This window comes from Beta vulgaris, chromosome 9, assembly GCF_026745355.1.
Source record: "Beta vulgaris subsp. vulgaris cultivar EL10 chromosome 9, EL10.2, whole genome shotgun sequence".
NCBI lineage: Eukaryota > Viridiplantae > Streptophyta > Magnoliopsida > Caryophyllales > Amaranthaceae > Beta > Beta vulgaris.
This window is the reverse complement of record NC_079210.1, coordinates 7,026,437-7,048,581: the sequence shown is the minus strand read 5'-3', so window position 1 is coordinate 7,048,581 and position 22,145 is coordinate 7,026,437. Positions and strand designations below refer to the sequence as shown.

The following is a 22,145-nucleotide window of genomic DNA, read 5'->3' as shown; positions in this document are numbered from 1 at the left end:
CGAAAAAGAGTTATGACCTATTAACGAAGGTGATTATTTGCCAAACAATACTTAGTAAAACAGATAGTTCAAGGATTAATAAAGCATTAGCCATGATCAAACATACAAAGTACGGAATCAACAAAGTTGAGTACATAAAATCTAAGAATAAATAAACAACCTAGCATATACTAAAGAGTTAAAATAAAAGTCATGCACTGTAGGCAAACTAGATAATACTAGAATAAAACATGACCCCATAATAACTTAATTAATTAGGTTGAATAAGCAATGGACAAATTGTGCAAACCAAACCAGTCTTCAATAAGAAGACAAGGCAACAAGCACGACCCTGTCCCCCCCCCCCGAAATCAATTAATATCGACAAAATCTATATATATATATCTAAAACTCAAAGCAAAAACATGACATAATGCTGCTACATGTACTCTCCCTTCCCCCATACAATCAAATGACATATTAAACAATAAAAACGATATATGCCTTAAATCCATAACCTCTCATTTGAGATATAACTGCACTAACCAACTATTCTACAATATCATGTTAGTCTTAATGAAAAATATATATATTTTCTATTTTTAAGAAAATTAAATACAAATATATATATTAATACTCATTAAGTTTATGTTAATAACAACACGTCCTACTCTTAACACTACTACACCATTTCATTGCATCGGTTGTATTCTTACACATCAACCTAAATTAAAAAAAATTGTGAATAACTTTCCGTCATTCGATTAGAGTGATTTCTGCTTTCTATCACTTTCCTGAGGGGTTGTCCGGTGAGGACCTTGATCAGATGTGCTTGAAAGTAGGGTTTGAGCTTCCGACTAGCCATGATGAGGGCAAAGACAATCTTCTCCATTTCACTGTATTTTGCCTCTACCCCTCGAAATGCATGGCTGATAAAGTAGACTAGGTGTTGCTCTCCTTCCTCTCAGCTACGAGTACGGCGCTGAGCGCGTAATTGGAAATCGTCAGGTAGATGAACAATACTTCTCCCGGCAAGGGAGATATGAGCTTTGGGAGGGTCGAGAGGTGTTCTTTGAGAGAGACGAAGGCCTGTTCAGCTTTATCGTCCTAGGTGAATTCTTTTCTTTTCAGAGCTCTAAAGAAAAACAAGCTATTGTCGATCGACCGCGACAGGAAGCGTCCGAGTGCAGTTAGACAGCCGGTTAGGCGTTGCACTTCCCGAACGTTTCGGGGGGATTTCATTTCCAACACTGCCTTGATCTTGTCTAGGTTGGCTTCAATTCCCCTTTCATCTACCAGAAAACCTAGGCATTTTCCACCCTTTACTCTGAACACACATTTCTTCGGATTCAGCATCATGCGATATTTCCTCAATGTGTTCAGAGTTTCCCTAAGATTCGAGGGGTGATCAGAGTGGATCTTGCTCTTGACTATCATGTCGTCGACGTACACCTCGATGTTTCGGCACAACTGATCATTGAAGATTTTGTTAACTGTTCGCTGGTATGTAGCTCCCGCATTTTTCAAGCCGAACGACATCATTCTGTAACAATAAACTCCCTGAGGTGTGACGAAGGCGGTGTGGACTCTGTTGTGATCAGCCATCGGTATTTGGTGATACCCAACATTCGCCTCTATGAAGCTTAAGGGGGCATGACCAGCTGTGGAATCGACCAACCTATCTATCTTAGGTAGGGGGTGATTGTCTTTAGGGCAGGCCTTGTTCAGGTTTGTAAAATCCACACACATGCGCCACGCCCCGCTCGGTTTCTTGACCAATACCACATTGGCTAGCCATTCTGAGTACTGGCATTCTTCTATGAAGCGCGCTTCGAGCAGCTTCTTGATTTCGGCTGCTGCGGTTGCACTTCTTTCAGGACCTTGATGCCTCAGCTTTTGCTTGTCCGGCTTGAATCCCTCTTTGATGTTCAGTTCGTGACACATGATTTTGGGATCAAGTCCGGACATTTCTGGGGCCTCGTAGGCGAACACGTTTTGAAATTCAGTGAGCACTTAGACGATTTCTGCTTGTGTCTACGGGTCCATAGCTTTGCCTACTGATGAGTCATATTAATATAGGCATTTCATGATGCATTTAGGTTGCATTTTAGGATCATTTAATTGCATTCTTAGTCCATAATTGCATATAGTTACTTAAGTTGAGAAGATATTACTCTTTTGTGTGTTTTCGGTGTTTTTGATAGTTTTCAGGTATTGAGAATACAATTGGAGTATTATTGGATAAGCTTAAGCATGAGAAGCATCTAGGAAGGAGCTAAGTCAAATGAGAAGTCAAAAGGGCATCTTCAAGTCGGATTGCAACCCAAACATAGCGGAAACGTATTAAAAGAAGTATGGAAATTGAGTCATGTGTACTCTTTTGATCATAACTTATTATCCAGGATCGGAATTCAGCGATTCCAGTGGAGTTGGAAACTAGACTTGAAGAGCTTTCCAACGGTATATTACACGCCCCGATACGACTTCTAGTTTGGGAGATATGGTCTTTGCAAGTTGACGCTGTTTTGCAGCCCGAAAATCCGCGGCCGCGGATTATTCCGGGTTTCCTAGTCGAATAAGGCTTTATCTTTTGACGAATTAGACTCTATTTTTCTAGTTGTTTTAGGAAATAGAAAGGTATAAGGACTCAAGGGAATATTATTATTTCCTATCTTATTTTCTATTTTGTTTTTTCGTCATTAATTCATAAAAGATTATTTTTTTTTCTCTCAATTATTGAAGAACCCTAGTTTTGCTTTTTCTCCATTTACATTGAATTTTCAATAGAAGCTTTGATTTTTGCAAGATTGGTTCTACAATTGGTATTATTTCTCTTCTCTTTTTATTCCTATTCAATCCTTTATATTAATTCATGTTTGTTATTTAATTATGAATATGTTTTCCCAATTATGATTGAGTAGTCTATTTCTAGGGTTTAGGGGGATCCATGATCAATTAGGAAGGGATGTTTATTAAAGTATTGATTTTTATTAATGCATGTTGATTCCTATTGAATGTTTTTATGTCTTTTCAATCCAATTTGGCCAGATTTGATTGTTATAGTGTTGCAATATTAGGTTATGCGCCGAGAGGTATAAACTTGATATTAAGGCTAGTTTCAATAGGTAGAATTGGTGTTAATAAATTGCGAGAGCCTGTTAATATCGTTCTATGCTTGATTTAGACTTGAGAGAGCGAATCAATCTGTTTAACTGCATTATTAATTGTTGATTTTAGTGTTTCATCCCGAAATATTGATCATTGGTGAACCTATGCCCTAGACTTTTTATTATTGATAATTCTTGATTTATTCATAGTTTAGTTAGTATAATTACTCACAAACACTCGTTCCTATACTCTAGATTTGACTGACAATTAGGAAAAGAACACTGTTTCTCTGTGGATTCGACCCTACTTCCCTGACTACTATTTGTTAGAGGACTTAGGATTACTTTTGATAAGGTGATACGACTTTAGCCTGTCAAAATTTGGCGCCGTTGCCGGGAAACGGTTTTGTTCCATTTTCTTTAATTGTTTTAGAGTCTAGATTATATACTCTCGTCTCAGAGAACACTTGTTCTTTGGGACAAAATCTCTTAATTGTTTGTTCTTTAGTTCTTCTATGCGCAGGAGTTTGAGTTCAGATTGCCTACAATTTGATCCTGAAATCGAAAGATCCTTTCATAGACAGAAGAACTTTTCCAGACAGTTGCGAGATAATCCAAGGGAAGATAATCCTTTGGATTCTGACTCTGATTCTACCAGCATTGTCTCTGTTGCTCCACCAGAATCAGAGATGGCTCGGAGGCTTACTGATTTTTCCCAACCCTCTTTGGCTGAACTTCCCAGAAGCAATCAAATGCCTGAAATCGAAGCTGTAAATTTCGAGATCAAACCTGCATTGCTAAACATGATCGAAAGAAAACAATTTGGTGGTGGACCTAATGAAGACCCAATCTTCATTATCAAGATTTCTGCCAATATTGCTCTACCATTAAGCAGCAGGGAGTGACACAAGATCAGATTCGGGAGATTCTTTTCCCATTTTCACTTCGAGACAAGGCAAAGATGTGGTACAATGGGATTAATCGAGCCACTCTTGGGATCACTGATTGGAATACCTTGGCTCTGCTTTCTACAGAAAGTACTACCCTCCAGAGAAGACTGCTAGGTTGCGTAGTCAGATTACAAACTTCACCCAAGGGACTGATGAGTCTTTACATGAGGCATGGGAAAGATTTAAAGATCTTCAGAGAGAATGTCCCCATCATGGTCTACAAAAATGGTTCCTAGTTCAGGATTCTACAATGGTTTGGGGAACAACTCGAGACTTATCCTTGACTCTGCAGCAAATGGGAGATTCATGAAACTGGAAATTGATGCTGCTCATGATTTGATCGAGGAGATGGCTATCCACAACTCTCAATATGGTAATCCTCGAGGACTAGCTAACAAGGGTGGAAAGCATGAGATAGATTCTATATCCTTATTAGCTGCACAGATGAATGCCATCAGCAATAAACTTGACAATATGCAGCTCTCCTCTCCTGCAAGTGTTGCTGCTTTGGGTACTACCTCCGAGATTATGTGTGATAATTGTGGCATAGTTGGACATTGGGCACAAGAGTGTCGGAGTTCTCTCGAACAAGTTAATGCTTTTCAAGCATATCGGCCGAACAACCCATACTCCAACACATACAATCCAGGATTGAGAAATCATCCTAACTTGTCTTACAAGAGCACTAATGTCCTGAATCCTCCTGCACCACAACCACAAGCACAACAATTGAACCAAGTACTACCAACACCTCCCAACACCCTCCTGGTTTCTCTAGACCCCTTTCAATCCATCTCAACAAGCACCTCCTGCCGATCCAATGATGGTTGAGATGAGAAACATGATGCTACAAATGCAAAAGGATCGACAAGCTGACAAGGCACAAATTGAGTCCATTCTTGCTCACAATAAGATGTTGGAGAATCAGTTGGCACAATTGGCTACTTCGAACTCTACTCGCCAACAAGGTGCTCTTCCAGCACAACCTGTTCAGCCTACAGATTCGGCAAATGCCATCACTCTCCGAAGTGGTTCTCACTATAAATGGACCACCCATGCCTATTGATGATACTTTGAGTGTGAAAATGATAAGGAACAGGTCCAGCTGAAGCTAAAAATGACAAGGAGAACTCTAAGCAGCAACTGAACATGAAGAGCCAATGAAGCCAAAAAGCCTGCTATTGAGTTCCTCCTATCAAACTTCCTTTCCCCAATCGTCACCTCAAGAGTAAGCTGGACAAGCAATTTGGTAAGTTTTTGGAAGTCGTCAAGAATCTTCAGGTAACAGTTCCTTTCACGGAATTAATTACTCAAGTGCCTGCTTATGCTAAATTTATGAAAGATATCTTGACTAGGAAAAGGGCTTTTAACGAGGTGGAGACAGTTGCTTTTACTGAAGAATGTAGTGCCATTTTACAAAATAAATCTCCACCAAAATTAAAAGACCCTGGTAGTTTCTCTATACCTTGTCACATTGGTAGTTTGTTCATTGATAAAGCTTTATGTGATTTGGGGGCTAGTGTGAGTGTTATGCCATTGTCTGTTTCCTCAAAATTGAATATGGGAAGTTTGAAAGTTACCAATATTACTCTACAAATGGCCGACCGTTCTGTTAAATACCCCCTAGGTATTTTAGAGGATGTACCTGTTAGAGTAGGTAAATTTTTTATTCCCGTGGACTTTGTTGTACTTGATATGGAGGAAGATAGGCAATTCCAATCATTTTGGGTAGGCCATTCCTTCATACTGCTGGTGCTGTCATTGATGTGAAAAATGGTAAGCTTACACTATCTGTTGGAGATGATGAGGTCACTTTTAATCTGAGCACTGCTTTGAAAAGTCCTATGCTAGAGGAAAAGTGCTATAGTATTGATGTGGTTGATTTAATTTGCCATGATAACATGCCCCAAGCTCTCTATGGAGATCCCTTGGAGGCGGTACTTTGTCTTGATTCTTCCACAGGTGATGGCAGTATATGGAGCGATGAAGTAGATGCTATTGAGAGGATGCTAGCAAGTGAAGAATCTGACCTTCATGGATGCCAACAGGTAAAGAGGTTTGATCGATCTGTGTGCAATGTTGAGGTAAAGAAACCCGAACTTAAACCTCTCCCCTCTCATTTGAAGTATGTCTTTTTAGATAAGCAAGAGTTAGATCCTGTAATTGTCAGTGCTGCACTCGAGATAGCCAACTTTCCAAACTTCTAGTTGTTCTGAAAAATCAAAGAAGGCTATAGGGTACAGTATTGATGATTTGAAGGGTATTAGCCCCGATTTTTGTATGCACAGGATACACCTCGAGGATGACCATAAGCCATGCATTCAACCACAAAGGAGATTGAACCCAAACATGCAGGAAGTGGTCAAGAAAGAGGTGATGAAACTACTCGATGCAGGTATTATCTACCCTATTGCTGACTCTAAGTGGGTAAGTCCTGTCCAAGTAGTACCGAAAAAAGGTGGCATGACTGTTGTGAAAAATGAAAAGAATGAGTTAATCCCTACTAGAACTGTGACTGGATGGCGTATGTGTATAGACTATAGGAGACTCAACATGGCCACTAAAAGGACCACTTCCCTCTACCTTTTATTGACCAAATGCTTGAACGGTTGGCTTGTCATAAATATTTTTGCTATTTGGATGGGTATTCAGGGTTCTTCCAAATTCCCATTCATCCTGATGATCAAGAAAAGACCACATTCACATGCCCTTATGGCATTTTGCATATCGTAGAATGCCCTTTGGTTTATGTAATGCCCCTGCCACCTTTCAACGCTGCATGATGAGTATTTTTCTGAGTTCATCGAGTCTATCATGGAAGTCTTTATGGATGATTTTAGTGTGTATGGTTCCACTTCGATACATGCTTAGTTAATTCACTAAAGTCCTGAAAAGATGTGAAGAGTGTCATTTGGTCTTAAACTGGGAAAAGTGTCATTTCATGGTGACTGAAGGAGTTGTCTTAGGCCATATTGTTTCTGATAGGGGCATCCAAGTTGATCGAGCTAAGGTCCAAGTGATTGAGCAATTACCCCCACCAGCTAATGTTAAAGGGGTACGAAGCTTCCTTGGTCATGCGGGATTTTATCGCCGTTTTATCAAGGATTTTTCGAAAATTGCTAAACCACTGACCCAACTCCTTCTTAAGGATGCTCCATTTGTTTTTACTGATGAGTGTCTTGAGTCTTTTGACAGGATCAAGCAAGCTTTAATAACTGCACCTATTATCCGCTCTCCCGATTGGGAACTCCCTTCGAGATAATGTGTGACGCCAGTGATTATGCGGTTGGAGCAGTACTTGGTCAACGTAAGGATAAGGTCTTGCATGCAATCTACTACGCTAGCAAGACATTGGACGAGGCTCAAGTCAACTATGCTACTACAGAAAAGGAGCTTTTGGCTATTGTCTATGCTTTAGAGAAGTTCAGATCTTATCTGATTGGCTCTAAAGTCATTATCTACACTGATCATGCTGCTTTGAAGTACCTTCTCTCTAAGAAGGAAGCCAAGCCTCAGCTCATTCGCTGGATTCTCTTACTCCAAGAGTTCGACATAGAAATTCGTGATAAGAAGGGCGCAGAGAACGTAGGCAGACCACCTGTCAAGGATCAGGCATGAAGATGGTATGAACTCAACTCCTATAGATGATTCTTTTCCTGACGATCATTTATATGCAGTCACAGCACAGATTCCTTGGTTTGCCGACTACGCCAATTACTTGGTAGGCGGTGTGATACCTCCTGATATGTCCTACCAACAGAAGAAAAGGTTCCTCCATGATGTCAAATTCTACTTTTGGGATGACCCTCACTTGTTTCGTGAATGTTCAGATGGTCTTTTTCGAAAATGTGTACCTGAATGGGAGGTCAATGGAGTCCTGAATCGTTGCCATAACTCACCTTATGGAGGGCATCATGGCCCTTCCAGGACTGTTGCAAAGCTCCATGAGTCGGGTTTCTTTTGGCCGACAATGTTCAAGGATGCACAGTCTTTCATCATGTCATGTGACGCTTGCCAGAGGACCGGCAATATTTCGAGAAGGCATGAGATGCCCCAAACCGGTATTCTAGAAGTTGAAATTTTCGATGTTTGGGGTATTGACTTTATGGGACCGTTCCCCTCCTCCAATGGAAATTGCTACATCTTGGTTGCTGTGGATTATGTCTCTAAGTGGGTTGAAGCCGTGGCATCTCCTACTAATGATTCTAAGGTAGTCATAGCTTTGTTCAAGAAGATCATATTTCCGAGGTTTGGGGTCCCACGAGCTGTGATTAGTGATGGAGGCTCCCATTTTCATGAACGACATTTAGACACCCTTTTGAAGAAATATGGAGTCTACCATCGTACTGGATTAGCATACCATCCTCAAACAAGTGGGCAAGTAGAGGTTTCAAACGCGAAATTAAGTCCATACTTGAGAAGGTAGTTGCAAGGTCTAGGAAGGATTGGAGCACGAAATTAGATGACACACTCTGGGCTTACAGAACTGCATTTAAGACGCCCATTGGTACTTCACCGTATAGGCTTGTGTATGGGAAAGCGTGTCACCTCCCCGTTGAATTAGAATATAAAGCTTTTTGGGCGATCAAGGAGCTTAATATGGATCAAAAGCTCGCAGGGGAGAAACGTCTTCTACAACTCAATGAGCTTGATGAGTTTCGGTTGCTAGCGTATGATAGTGCACGAGTATACAAGGAGAAAACCAAGAAGTGGCATGACAAAAAGATCCTCCCTCGGGAGTTCACGATTGGAGATAAGGTTTTACTCTATAACTCTAGGCTAAAAATCTTTCCTGGAAAGTTAAAGTCTAGATGGTCAGGCCCTTTCACAGTTACCCGCGTGAACAAGTTCGGTTCTGTAGAAATTATGAACGAAAAAGGTGAAGGTTTCAAGGTGAATGGTCAACGTCTGAAGTTGTACTATGAAGGCGCTCCTATGGGTCTAGTTGAGGTGCTCTACCACCAAACACCTACCTCTACTGGTCATTGACAAGAGGTAAACGGTCGTGCGGGACCTACATAAACCAGCGCTATGCGGGAGGCAACCCGAATCTCTAACTCTTCTTTTCCCTTTTACTCTTCATTTTTCTACACCAAAGAAAAGAACAAAAATATTTGCATATTGAATTCACTTGAATTCAATTTATTTTTAATTTTTTGTGTGTTTTTGAATTCACTTGAATTCGCTTCTTGATTTTTAGTTTAGTTAGTTCCTTTTAGTTTTTAAGAATTCACTTGAATTCCATCTTCATTTTTTTTATTTTTATTAGACTAACCATGCTAACAAGTGTTGTTTAGTGGTTTTGGTGTGCTAATTTTGACCCTAGGTGAAAGCACGAGCTCCAACATGCACCCGCGGGAATTCGCGACCACTCTCATCATTTCTCCTCTAGCCCGCGGGGTTGATCCCGCGCCCGCGGCCAAAAGCTTCCCACAAATCATAAACCTCCTGTCCGCCCGCGGGTTCCAACCCGCGCCCGCGGGATTTCGCAACTACCCCTACACCCAGCCGACGACTCCCAACCCCAAAAAAAAAAAAAAAAAAACCACAACCCCCAACATCACAGCCCTACGCCCTCCACCCACACCCTCTCTCCCCTGTCGTGCCGACGACCGGCGACCCTCCGACCGATCCCGACCCGCCGGCGCAGCGACGCACCTTCTTGACCCTCTAACCCTTTCGACCACCTCACAGCCCTACGCCCCCCACACTCCCCTACGCTCTTAACCCACCCTCCTCTCTCGACCGCTCCGGAGCAGCAACGCCGTCCGACCCGCCGGCGACGCGACTCCCCACCCTCGGCCACTCGACCCAAAACCACCATCTTCCCTTTTTCTTTGCCCCCATTCATATACACTTCAAACCCTAACCTTTCACATTGAATTAGGGTTTCTTCTTGAAGGTGCTTTGAAATTTCAATTGGGAATCTTGGACACATATTTTGGATCTTCTCAATCAATCGTGTACTTCACGTGGTAGTAAGTTTTCGATTTGTTCACTTTCATTCCGAATTTTGAACACTTATTGTTTGTGCTTACTATCATTTTTGATACTTGGTTGCTATTCAAGTTGTTTATTGTTCATCAATCTTGATTGTGGTTTCGATTGTGTTGAATTCCCAATTGCAATTGACAATATTTTGGGTCTCTTGGTGGCGAAGTTTAGTTGAGATTGGATTGATAGGCATTACATTGGTTGGTGGTGATTCTTGTGAAGTTGTTGTGATTGTTTTGTGGTGATTGTCTTGGTTTGTGCTTAAAAGTGCTGAATACAGCATCGAGATTCCACGCGAGCTTTGTCTAAGCCTAAACCCATCTACAATCCCAATGAGCACTCTCGCAAAATACAAAAGAAAACCCCCTCCAAACCACCTTCAAGGACTTCCACAACTTCAAAATCCAAAGCAAATAAATCCACCACATCTAAAGCCACCACCTTCATTCCACCCCCTCCACCTTCACCCCCACCCTCACCCTCCACTTCCCAAACGCGCCTTGCTACACTCCAAAAGCGCACCATCGCCCCAACCCTCTATCTCTCTCTGAATGCCGTGACTAAGATCGGCTTTGATTGGGCTTTTGAGTACATTGAGCGGACACATCATTGGGGCCGAGTCTTCCGATTGAACGAGCGGATTTATCCTGAGCTCGTAGTTGAATTTCTGGATTCCCTTGCAGTGGGAACATCGAAAGGTGATGTAGTATTCACCCTTGAGGGTACAGAGCATATCATGTCTTGGGATGAGATAAACATTATGTTTGGTTGGCCTACAGGGGGGGATGTTGGTCCATCTACCTTCATGCAATTACAAGATGGCTCCAGTCGTGACAAATTTGATCCCACCTCCTTTTGGAAGCAGATTACAGGGCGTTCTGATTGGGCATCGGGGTCTAGCAAGTCCTCATCTATTGGTTGTCCTGCTCTCCGCGCTGCTTCACCGCTTTATACTTCAACTTTTCCGTCCCAAAGCGGAATCAGGGCAAGTCACTCTCCAAGATTTGAAACTTCTGTGGTTTCTTTCTATGTCTCCACGACTGTGCACGGTAAACTGAACTTTGCCAAGTTTCTTATGGGTGGATTTCTTTGGGAGCGGGATGTAAAGAAAGGTGATATCTCTATGGGTGGATTTGTTTCTGTGTTTGCTCTGGATAGAGGCATCGATTTAGCCTCTAAATGACTTCTTCCTCCACCAACCTCCTTAACACCACTGCTATGGATCGATATGGATGGCTCGTCCACCAAGCTAAGAACAATACTATGGTTTGTTAAGCCTTGTCATTCCACAGAAAAGCGCATCATCTACGATATTCTACCAAAGATCATCCTCAGGATTCTAGTGTTTGGTGTGGAATCCCCGTGCTATCTCTGAAACTATAGAGGTAGGCGGCAAGGTTCAGGGGACATCCCGTGCCTGCAGTGTGTTGCATTATCAGCCCCAGCATCTGTCATCTCTCCCGCACTTGAAGCCCCTCCACCTCCAGCCTCTGAGGACCCCTCGTCCAGCACTACTATGTCTCCTGAGAGCATGGAAGCCCGTTTCAGTCGCTTCCTGAGTTCTTTTGCATCATTCCAGACGACGATATTATCGTCTCGAGACTGTGGAGCGTCATAGTGGAGACCTTCGTGCCGAGGTCCGTGATCTCGTCGCGCGCTAGATGCTTCTGGCCCCATCGCTTCTGGCATCGATATACTCCTGAGCCATCCTCAATGGACGAAGCTCCCGTTGCGTGGCTTTTCTTTTTCCCTTTCCTTCTTTTTTCACAGTGAGACACTGTGCTGTATTTATGGGGGAGGGATATTCTATCCTTTACTGCTTTCAGTGTAGTTTTTTTTTGCTTTGTAGTTGTTACACGCTTTTGCCTGTTCATTAGGAATAGGATTTTACGTGTAACCAAAAAAAATGTACTGCCTTCTTAGCTGCATCATAGTTGCATTTTAGATAGCTCATTTCATTCTAGTTTTCATCTATGGGACTATTGTTGGCACACCTTCGAGAACTTTGTGGATATCTCTACTACAGCTCTACAGCTTTGTTGTACAGTAGTTTCATGATTCTTCATAGCATAATTGTGATACGATTGATTGGCTGTGGTAAGACTGTTTGATCTCTCTGGCTGGCTTTAACTTTACTGTGCAGACAAAATTGACCCATGTGAGCTTCTGTGCCTAATAAACTGACGAATCTGTGTCAGTTTGTTCCTTTCATGAGTGATTAGTTCCTCAGTTGATGTATTGATCTTGATTTTGACCTGGTACGTCCTTGATACTTGATTGTGTACACTATTTGATATGATTGAGGCGTTCATTTCATGATTTTAGCTCCAGAGTTCTATTTGTTTACATATTTCCCGTCTCTAGCCCCGCTGAGCTTTCTTGACCCTTGCTTGCTACTTACACCCATATTACAACCCTTAACCTCATTTTATTATTGTGCCAAGCCTAGCTTGGGGGAGCAAGTGTTAGTTTTGGTCATACTGTGTTACATGGATGTAGTTAATGCATGGTTATGTTAAAGGAAAGTGTTATTAATGAGCTTTATCATCGAATTTGAATGTGGTGCAAAGAGATTTTGGCAATATGAAAAAGAGTGAAGAAAAAGAAATGAAAGAACAAAGAAAGTGAACATATTTTGAAAGAAAAGTGAAAAGGTTATATATGGGTTACTATGCATGAAAGATATTGTGGCGATATTGTGGTAATGATGGTGTTATATGAAGTTGTGATGAATGCCTTGTTAGGCCGTGTTACATTGATATTTGTTCCCCTTCTTGGTTTTTCCACCACATTTCCCAAAATATGATCCATACCCTTAACCCTAGCCTCATTACAACCCTTGAAAGTCCTCTTGATCTTTGTGTGTTACATTTTTCGTGTTGAAAGTGAGTCAAAAGGTCAAAGTTAAAGAGTATTGCTTCTTCTGAGTTGATATATATAGGTTGAGATCATTGAGTGTCATTGATTTTCGCCCTAAACACAAGAGAGTATTAATTCACATACCTATAGTGAGGTCTGTCAAGTGTTGTTAAGTCCAGCTTGGGGGAAAGGGTCTGTGGTAAGATTGTTGAGTTGATTGGTCACATGACGTGCTATGCGGCTTTGTTTCATTGATACTCGATGCTTGGTTCATGTAGGATTGATATCTCTCGTGTTTTGGATTGTGTGCTTGACCCTGTTTTAGTCCCATATTGTAGGTTATCATTTTCTTCCTATAATGTTTGATTGCTTGAGGAAAGCAACAGTTTAGCTTGGGGGAGTTTGATGAGTCATATTAATATAGGCATTTCATGATGCATTTAGGTTGCATTTTAGGATCATTTAATTGCATTCTTAGTCCATAATTGCATATAGTTACTTAAGTTGAGAAGATATTACTCTTTTGTGTGTTTTCGGTGTTTTTGATAGTTTTCAGGTATTGAGAATACAATTGGAGTATTATTGGATAAGCTTAAGCATGAGAAGCATCTAGGAAGGAGCTAAGTCAAATGAGAAGTCAAAAGGGCATCTTCAAGTCGGATTGCAACCCAAACATAGCGGAAACGTATTAAAAGAAGTATGGAAATTGAGTCATGTGCACTCTTTTGATCATAACTTATTATCCAGGGATCGGAATTCAGCGATTCCAGTGGAGTTGGAAACTAGACTTGAAGAGCTTTCCAACGGTATATTACACGCCCCGATACGACTTCTAGTTTGGGAGATATGGTCTTTGCAAGTTGACGCTGTTTTGCAGCCCGAAAATCCGCGGCCGCGGATTATTCCGGGTTTCCTAGTCGAATAAGGCTTTATCTTTTGACGAATTAGACTCTATTTTTCTAGTTGTTTTAGGAAATAGAAAGGTATAAAGACTCAAGGGAATATTATTATTTCCTATCTTATTTTCTATTTTGTTTTTTCGGTCATTAATTCATAAAAGATTATTTTTCTTTTTCTCTCAATTATTGAAGAACCCTAGTTTTGCTTTTTCTCCATTTTACATTGAATTTTCAATAGAAGCTTTGATTTTTGCAAGATTGGTTCTACAATTGGTATTATTTCTCTTCTCTTTTTATTCCTATTCAATCCTTTAGTATTAATTCATGTTTGCTTATTTAATTATGAATATGTTTTCCCCAATTATGATTGAGTAGTCTATTTCTAGGGTTTAGGGGGATCCATGATCAATTAGGAAGGGATGTTTATTAAAGTATTGATTTTTATTATGCATGTTGATTCCTATTGAATGTTTTTATGTCTATTCAATCCAATTTGGCCAGATTTGATTGTTATAGTGTTGCAATATTAGGTTATGCGCCGAGAGGTATAAACTTGATATTAAGGCTAGTTTCAATAGGTAGAATTGGTGTTAATAAATTGCGAGAGCCTGTTAATATCGTTCTATGCTTGATTTAGACTTGAGAGAGCGAATCAATCTGTTTAACTGCATTATTAATTGTTGATTTTAGTGTTTCATCCCGAAATATTGATCATTGGTGAACCTATGCCCTAGACTTTTTATTATTGATAATTCTTGATTTAGTTATAGTTTAGTTTAGTATAATTACTCACAAACACTCGTTCCTATACTCTAGATTTGACTGACAATTAGGAAAAGAACACTGTTTCTCTGTGGATTCGACCCTACTTCCCTGACTACTGTTTGTTAGAGGACTTAGGATTAATTTTGATAAGGTGATACGACTTCAGCCTGTCACCTACCCCTCACCCTCCGACTAGAATCACTACCAATTGCAATTTCTTCATCTTCCTCGATGGGCTGAGGTCGTTCGTACTGCTTGGGGTTTTCTGCAATGTAGACCCCGAGGCCCCTTGAGGGCCGACCTTCTCTAAGACGACTTGAAGTCTAACCTTCTCCTTTCCTCTTTTTCGAGTCCTCTTGGACGCCGGTTTTATTCTGCAAGCTGTTTACGTAACATTCTCGTGCTGCCTGCTGGTCCCCCTGGATCTTTCCTACCTTACCCTCAGTTGTTTCGAACTGCATGAGGAGCTGGTAAGTGGAGATAGCAGCCTTTGCCTTGTTCAGAGTGGGTCGTCCCATTATTATGTTGTAGGGTAAGGGGGTGTCAACCACCATGAAGTCAATCGGTAGGCTTCTCCCTTTGCCTTTTTCACCCATCCGAGTAGGTAGCTTTATAGATCTCACCGGTGTACTGAGTTTTCCCCAAAACCTATGAGTGACTGATCGAGTGGGGTGACATCCTTCTCGCTATACTTCAACTTCCGTAGGCACTCCAATGTGATGATGTCAGCCAACGACCCACTATCGACCAACACTCGCTTAACCCTAGTGTTGGCCACTTTGAGTTCGATGATCAAGGGGTCATCATGAGGTGTACTCAAAGACCGACTGAACTCCCCTAAGGTCATGATGGGGCAGTCCGGTCGGGGTTGTTGGACGTCAAGCACTTGATGCTTGAGACTCTGGACATGGGCTTTGCGGGCCCGACCGATTAGGCCTCCCAAAGCAAAGCCACCTGTGATGACGCCGATGAATTCTTCAGTGTCCCTGCTGTTAGACTGGCCGATCTTCTGCTTGCCCTTCTCCTCGCTGATGTGTTTGAGGTAGCGGTTCAGCTTACCCTGGCCAACCAGATTGTCTAACCCGTTTTTTAGCTCTCGGCAGTCTTTAGTTATGTGACCACACTCCCGGTGGTATTCACACCATTGACTTTTATCTCACCGAGAAGATGATGTCCTGATGGGAGGTGGGCGGGGAAGTATGGACTTCTCTTTGATGTTCAGATAGATCTCCCTTTAGTTTTTGTTGAATCGGGGGTCATGGCCATGATCGCTGAAGCGGTCTGACCGACCCCCTGTCTTTTGTCGCTTCGGCTGGTCCTTGTGATTGCTTTCTTCTTTCCTGTTCTTAGTCCCATCGTCCGAATGGCGACATATGTGCGTCGCTTGGATGAACCTTTGAGCCTTTGTCATGGTATCTGAAAAGGTTTTGACCTCACTTTCTTCCAAGGACCATCTGAGTCGACCAGGTTGAAGCCCGGACATTAGAGCGGAGAAGGCTACCACATCCTATAGATCGGACACCTTCAATGACTCCTCGTTGAATCTCTTGATGTTTTCGGCCAGGCTCTCATTCTTTTCTTGCTTGACCCCCATGAGGTGGAGGCTTGTTTTCTTTCGCCTTTTTCCTGCCACGAATTGGTGGACAAACATGTCTTCAAGTACCGAAAAATCAGTGATGATTCTGGCAGGGAGTTCTTGGAACCAGTTTAGGGCGAGGCCTTTGAGCATGGTGGGGAAGAAGCGACACCATGTGGCCTCGCAGCTTGTCTGCACACTCATTTGGGACTTATAAGTGGCCATGTGGTCATCCGGGTCTGTTAGGGTCGCAAACTGTTCGATGAGGGGAGTATTGATTTTCCTGGAGCAGGGGTTTCCAGGATCTCCTAGCTGAATGGAACCATGAATATGAGGTCGCTGCTGCTCAACCAAGGGGGTCTAGAATGTGCAGAATCGCCTTGCCCCTCCCGCTGAGCTGCTTTCTTTTTCAAGAGTTGTCGGGGGTCGTACCCCTGACTGAGGCGCTTCTAGTTAAGAAAGTGTCTAGCATCTTCCGGTTTGCGCCTAGGATCTCCCCTCGGCAACTTGGAGACGTAGGTTTCTTCTCCTCAATGAGTCGACTCATATCGACCCGACCCCTCCTTAGGTGGGGGGGCGCTCGTCCTGCCTGGACCGCTCCCTATGGTGCCGACTGGGCTCCTTGCCCTCGGATCGGACCTTTCCCGGCTAGGCTGGCCGCGAGGGGAGCGAGGGTCGTGCTCTTCTCTTTGTGAACGCACCAAAGCATGGTCCCTTGGCTCAGGAGGGTTGCCGAAGTGGGTCTGAACCTGTCCCTGTTGTAAGGTGATCGGCATATCCATGATACTTTATTGCAAGGTCTACTACAACTGAGCTGCTATTAGGGCTATGTCTGTCGCGAACAAGGGTTGGGGTTCAGCATGTTGTATCTGCCGAGATGGGGATTGATGATTCCCATGAGATAATTCTTAGTCGGGGTCGATGGTTTGGACCGTGGGATACCGACGAGCAGTGGAGGGTGCCCGACCTGAACTCCTGTGATGCGAAGGTGAGGGTTCCCTTTGGGGACCTCTAGGCCTGGGTAGAAGGCGCTTTGCTACGAGTGTTTTTGGTTGGGGCCATTGCTGAATAACAATGGGATGAGGTCTTTGCTGGATGGCAAGTGGTGAATTTTGCTGAGTGGTGGCGAGATAACTTTTTGTATCTTCCCCACAGACGGCGCCAAACTGCTTATGTCTAGGAATTAAGGTTAATGGTCAATGCTGAGCAGGTCTACTGTCCGAAAATACTGTTTCTGAGCTGGGTATCCGTTCATCAAAATCCTGCAAAACACGTTAGACTGCCCTGGGGTGGTTCCGGGATCGCCCCTCAAGTCAATTAATGATTGAGGTAGAGAGAGTCTAGAGTGACAAAATCTAGTTAGTTAGGTGAAAATTCAATACCTCTCTATTGATGGGACAAGGAGTATTTATAGCAATGAGAATCCCGAGAAGGAGACCGTTTTGATGGGATGGGCCTCCTTGGGATTAGTTGTGTTGTCTTTTCAGCTTTTGATGGGCCCAATGAGGGATTCAAGGAGCTTTTGGCCACGTCACCAGGGTGGGACCCACCGTGGCCATGTATCATGCCAGTTGGCGCTGGATCTTTGATGAGGGCAAATGAGCCCAAACAGTTCTTATATAGAAGATTTCTGCTAAAGAGTGCGAGTGCTTGTAAATATGATTTGAGACTTTATATATTACAATAGTATATTTTGATGTAAAAGAATAGTTTTGGGGATTATGATAGATTATGAATGTATAATTTCTGGAACAATAAAGAATTAACCTTTTGGGATGATGATGAAACTATCTCGGATGTAAATTTTTAGGATATGGAAACTTATTGACGTAATGTAATATGTATTGTACATTTGATTGGTGTTATATCCGTATATATATTCTTTAATATGATGGTTTAGGTATATATTAGTAACACGTACATGATGGAAAAATATAACACATTAATGGTGCAAACTCTTTTTAGCAACGATAGATATCGTTGTGATGAGTAAATGATCAGTAACGTGCTACTTGTTGGCAAATATCAAAGAAATTATTGCAACAATAATGTCGTTGCAAAAGAAAGTTTTTGCAGCACCAATAATTATTGTCAAAAATACAAATCTTTGGTATGTTGGATATTGGTTATGGCAACGACATGTTTTTTGCAATGGCAAATGCCCTAGCATAAGATGAACATTTAGCAATGACAAATGTCATCGCACTTTTCTTTTGTAACTCCCATATTGTAACGACTTAACAACGATAATTGTCATTGCAAAAAATACCTTTTGCAACGACTTGCTATTTTTAGCAACGATTTTTATTGTTGCGAAAAATAGTTTTTCTTGTAGTGGCCATCTTGATTAGGAAAGCAAGAATGGAGTTGAAGTCTATTTCGGATGTGGGAGTCTTAACATATACTAAGAACTATCGGACTCTTAGATACTGCCCCCACAAGGGGATCTTTTTATATTTTATTTACCGTCTAAGTTCAATAATAGTACCCAATATAATAAATGAGTTACTTATCGACCTAATATAAGAAATCAAATCTTCCCAAAAATTTGTTTAAGGGTATGACTAGGAGGAGCATAGAGAAAAATAGCAACAAAACTATAATCCATAGATCAAATACTTCTATTACATGCCATAAATCTATCAGATTTATGAAAAACTGACAAATTATAAGGATTACTAGCATTGTGCTTCCACATCAACCAAATCCAACCACCCATACCAAAGTTGGGAGGAAGTCAAAATATTGAGACCCACAATGTCTAATACTTCCCTCAAAGAGAGGGGATTGTACCTTAGTTTTACACAACATCATTATATGAATATTATTATGATTAAAAAAAACTTAAACCTCCATAGCAAGATGCCTTCGACACCCTCTTATGTTCCAAAAAATTATATGCATAACGCATAGGCAGATGGAAGGCAAGACTTAGCTAAGTCTCACCCCTCCTCAGACCCGAAAGTGAGGGATGAGAGTCCCTCCCATCTTTTGATTTGTTCTTCCTTAAAAGAAAACGGATAAGATAACAACATTATGATGAGGAGTTGTAACACCTTATTTGCATAGCTAGAGAAATCAATGTTCCCCAAGCATACATAACAAAACATGAACAATGCTTTGAATTACCATTTATAATACTGAGATAAGGACCTCAAAAAGGATACCACCACCGTTTAATCATGACATCGAAAACAACTAGCAGCACAAAAGAATGAATGTCAGCCTTTTTATTTATATAGAGACCCGTAATAGGAGATTTTAGTAGAATATACTTTCTTAAGGAGATACAACTCAGAAAATTCAACGTCCTCAGCAGAACGAAAAAGATTATCCAGGAAGCTTGTTTTAGGCTCAATAGAGCCATAAAATGGCAAAAATATGAGAAGATTGGGTTTAAAAAATCTCCAATCCAATAGCTTCTATAGCCTAAATCAAAGTTTTATTAAAGATTAAAACCTTGCAAAACAACCACCAATATCCAATCCAATAACTTTTGTAGTCTAGCTTGAATTTTACCAAGTTGGGCAAGAAATGGATAGCCACTCCAAAATCATAGATTGCCGGCTTAACATGACTATAATTCAGAGCTAATAAAATCTTATATTTAGAGCATAAATATAACCACTCCCCAAGAAGTGGACTCACGAAAAATGTAAGTAACCATGAACATTCAATTAAAATATGCTAATGAAGAAAATGAAATTCCATCTTAGCTTCCAAATTTATAAATATAACACAAGAGATAGAAATTTTCGCAATTAAGCACATAAGAGAGGAAATCAGAACATTAGGAAGAGAGATTAAAATCTCACCAACTTCTAAAAAGAATTAAACTATTGATAAATTTTTTGAAAATGAGAAGTATACCTTACAACATTGAGTGCGAGATCCTGATGAAATTGATCAGTATAGCATTTAAGGTTGGAATGTCAAAACACGTTGTCTACAACATAGGCTATGAAGCACCACGATAACATAATCCCTTGCAAGAGCAGGGACGAGTGGACGACCTACAAAGCTTAAAATCTTCGCCGGAAAACCAAAACACGATGGTAGTACAACCCCAAAAACAACACAGAAGAGAAGCACCTCGAGGGGAGGAGGAGGAGTAAGGGAGAAAGAGAAAGCAAAGACCAACTCAATGGCAACAACAATCAGTAGACGGTTCTGTAATTTCTTTGGAAAATGAGAACAAAGAAGCAACTGAAGCTGCAATAGAGATGAGTAGCAACGAGCCAAGAATCTTCAGAGAAGACGAAAAATTCGCACCCGGAATGAAAGAGACACACAAATTGAATGATAACACAAAAGGAAAACCAAAACCCAAAATAAACCCTAGTCCGAAATCTCAATTTGAATTTGAAAGGAAGAAAAATGAAACCATTAATCCGAGTAACAGATTGGAATGAAATCCTTAGAATGAGACTAGAAGGATTAATCTCAAAAAATTCAAAGACAAAAGATAAAATTTTACAGAAATTATGAATTGTTTTCGTAAAACAACCCCACTTTGGGGAATTTTTTTGAACTGATCTAAGCTAAAATTTAAGAATCGGATTCCCTTGATTGCTAACTACTAAAACCATTTTAAGATGGGTGATGACCGGAATTAGAAAGGATATTGCATTTAGAGTGAACTTGCAATTCACAAAATCAAATTGGGGAATTATTGAGAGACTAGAGTTTCTAGTTTTACGGGTTTTTTTTTAAAGACTTTCAATTGAGGCTTTTTTTTTCATCTTTTTCTCTCATCTATTATTTTACAGATTATTAGTTTTTTTTATTAGACAAATTATTAGTTAATGTATTACCTATTTCATCAAAAACAATCTTTTCTATTTTCTGAGGCTTGTAATAATGATGGTATTCCTTCTAAATCTCGTTTGGAAAGGAGCCATGTTTTTACCCCTCGGGAGTGTGTTTTCTGTAATTTTCGCTTGGAGTCCACTATGCATCTTTGCTTCCTCTGTCCTTTCACTTTAGACACTTTTTCTCTTCTTCATAACAATTATGGCTGGCCGGATTTTCCTTCCCACCTCTTTTCTAACACTTGCTCTTCTTTTTTAGACTCCCTCTCTCAGTGTCATTCTTCTCTGCCCTCTTCTTCTTTGGAGAGATTTGCGATAGGGTGGTGATTTATTTGGTTTTTTCGTAATAATATCATCTTTCATAGTAAAGCTACTTCCCATAGGCAAGCTATATCAAAATTTGCTTCTAATTGGTTTCTTGCTTCGGGTGATGAAGGCCTTGCTTCTGCTAGACACCCTCTCTCCTCAAAGGTGACTTCTAAAGTGCGTTATGGTCCCAAGTCTTTTTGGTCCCCTCCTACGGGAATTTTTTTCAAGCTGGATTTTGATGGCTCTAGACTCAGCAATGGTAGTTCATATTTTGGGTTTGTGCTCCGTAATGTGCAAGGTGATGTTATTTTAGCAGGTGCTCAAGCGCTGGGTTTCTCGGTTTCCATTCTTCAAGCTGAAGCCTGGGGCCTCTGGGAAGGACTTCGTGGTGCCCTGTCGCAAGGCATCTCCAATATTCTTATCGAGGGAGACAACATCTCGGTCATTAACGCAGTTACGAAAGTATGGCCTACGCCGTGGGAAATTAATAATATTATTTGTGATGTAGGTAAAAAGCTAAATCATTTCTCCTCCTTCAGATGTGATCATATCTTCAGAGAGGCTAACAAAGTTGCGGATTTTATGGCCCATCGGGGCCACTCTTGCCCTTCCCTGTTGTATTCTTTTCCTCCTGAATGTTTTAGGTTGGCCTCCTGATTGAAGGGAGCTTACCTAAGTTTTCTTTCCTTATCAAAAAAAAAAAAAAATCAAAAACAATCTTTTAGGTAATACGAATTTGTTCTATTTAATTTATTTTTTCTTATCTAAGGGCCTGTTCTCCCCAGTTTATTTTCAGTTCAGTTGAGTTCAGCTCCAATCAGTTCAGTTCAGCTCCAATCAGTTCTTTTATAACCATCTTGTTAAATATTATTATTATGTTGGTATAATTTTTTTTA

At 41.1% G+C, this 22,145-nt stretch overlaps 1 non-coding gene across 1 annotated transcript; it reads right to left on the bottom strand.

Moving 5' to 3' along the window:
- Positions 1 to 4,148: 4,148 nt before the first annotated feature.
- LOC125493899 (small nucleolar RNA R71) lies at positions 4,149 to 4,255 on the bottom strand. Its single transcript, XR_007270225.2, has one exon. It is a non-coding gene; the product is annotated as a small nucleolar RNA R71 (small nucleolar RNA).
- Between the last annotated feature and the right edge of the window lie 17,890 nt (positions 4,256 to 22,145).